The following is a 2361-nucleotide window of genomic DNA, read 5'->3' on the forward strand; positions in this document are numbered from 1 at the left end:
CCTTTCCGACTCGAGGCGGACAGCTCTGATTATGCGACGGGGCGGTTCTTTCACAATCCGCCCCGGACGGGAAGTGGCACCCTGTAGCATTCTATTCCAAAAGCTTAAATGATGTCCAGCGCAACTACGAAATCCACGACAAGGAGATGCTCGCGATCATCCCGCGCACTCGAGGAGTATAGACACTTCCTCGAGGGCGCCGCGCACCCTGTCGAGATTTGGACTGACCATAAGAATTTGGAGTACTTCAGGAAGACGCAGCACCTCAACCGGAGACAGGCCCGGTGGTCTCTGTACCTCTCCCGGTTCGACTTCACGCTGCACCACAAGCCTGGCCGCGATATGGGTCGGCCTGACGCCCTCTCCCGGAGACCCATCTTTTTTTTGACAAAGAAGAAGGCAGATGCCATCGGTGACTTTGATGGTTGGATGTGTCCACTCTTTAGGTTTTCTTCCAGGAAATTGTCAAGCTCTCTTTGTTCATCACGAGACAGAGGATAGATTTTGCAATCTACAGCCTTAGAGTCTGGCTTAAGTTCGATCGCATGATCCCACGGACGACGTTCAGGTAGAGAGTCAAATGATTCTTTAGCGAACACTTTGACGAACTCTCGATACTGATTGGGAATCTTCTCCTCGGTCATTCGTTCCTTGTTTCGACCAGCTTCTTCTGCCATTCGCTGTGCTTGGGTCTCTTTTAGTCGGAGATCAACTGCTGGACCAAAGTCCACGAGCAAGATTGACTCTCCTTCTTCCAGATCAGGGTCGGCTTGGAACTCTTCATCACGAGCATTGGATTCAACAGGACAGTGAAAAAACTTGATCTTTTGGGAACGCCAGTCAATTTCCGGGTTATGTTTGAGAAGCCAATCGTATCCAATGAAGACACGGGCTTTACCCAGTCCAGTGACAAGAAAACGTTGCATTTCCCAATGATCTCCAACACCCATACGTAGTTCGACATAGTGTGTTATTGTGCCATGAGTGTTCTCAGTGCCGTCTGCATTGCGGGCGATAATATAAGAGTCCAGCTCTTTCAACTCAAATCCTTCAGCTTGGGCATATGCTCGGTCAATGCAGGCCGTTGTGCAACCATTGTCAAGCAAAGCCTTTATTGCGCGAACCTTGCCAGTCTCGGGAACTATGAGAGTTATTGGGACCAACATCTCATAGCGTTTACGTTCCCGTTGAAAGTCTTTCAGTTCCTGACTAAGACGATCTGGCTTGGCTCTAGCTTGTCGCGCAGCAGCCTCTTGCATCCGGATAGAGTCTCGAACCCTAGTGTGCGCTGGGACTGGAGGTACAGTCACATCAGCCTCCGCCTCTTCACTTCCTCTCTCAGTCTTTGTTGATGGGGTTTTTTCTCCGCAGGCCTTTTGGAACTCAGTCCACCACTCATCTTTCTCAGCACGCTTTTGTTCCTTTAAGTTATGAAGATGATTCTGATTTTGCAAAACATGGATACGACGAGAGTTGTAAAGGAATTCATGTATGTCCTTTCGCAGCGAGTCCGAGTCAGTACCATAAAAAGAGTCCATAGCAGGCATATTGGGAGTCGCATTTAATTTACTGAGAGGAGAATAACATCCATATTTCGAATCAACAATGTCGGATCGCTCCGTCTCCTTGGCCAGGGGAGAGGAGCGCTTTAAAAACCCGCCTCGCGCAACTTCTGGATCAACTGCGCCAACGTGCCGTCAAACTTGTCACCCTCATCAACTTGAGCCATCAAGGCCCTAACGCTGAGTTTTTTCCAAGGGGGGTCTGGGCAGTTGCGACTAATGTGGCCAATTTTGCCATAGTTGAAGCAGTGCAGAGGTTTCTACTTCTGTCGAGCGCGGTCGACGTCTATGGCATCAGGGTCTTTAGTAGGCGCAGCAGCTCATGGTACTGGGGCACGTGGGGCGGCGGGCGGAGTACGTTGGAACTGGGGAATGAATCCAAACGTCTGTCCGCGGCGGCCCAAACACAGCCTGTTCCAAGACAAGTTTGCATCGATCTGCATCAGACGCTCTTTCCATTCCAGATAGGTCTTGGGCAGGGCAGTGCCTCCCACGTAGATAGGACCAGTGATCTCCGTATTGAATAACTCCTCAAGAAGCTGGATCAGGAACGCATCATATGCACAAGGCTTGGCATTGGGACTATAGCCTGCCTGTTCTGCCAGCAGTTTGAATGACTGGAAGAAATCGGTCAGCGACATCTTATTTTAACGAGTAGTCGTCAACTTCAGATGCGCCGCCTGTGCGATGTTCGTGTCCTTGAACGAGAGTTCCAGCTCCGTGATGAGATCATCAAATGTATAGGTGGCCGCAAGCACACCACTCTTAAGGGTTCGCTTTTTCCAATTGCGCACCCAGT

This window comes from Mycena indigotica (genome assembly GCF_014461135.1).
Source record: "Mycena indigotica strain 171206Taipei chromosome Unknown Mind.scaff0008, whole genome shotgun sequence".
Lineage (NCBI taxonomy): Eukaryota > Fungi > Basidiomycota > Agaricomycetes > Agaricales > Mycenaceae > Mycena > Mycena indigotica.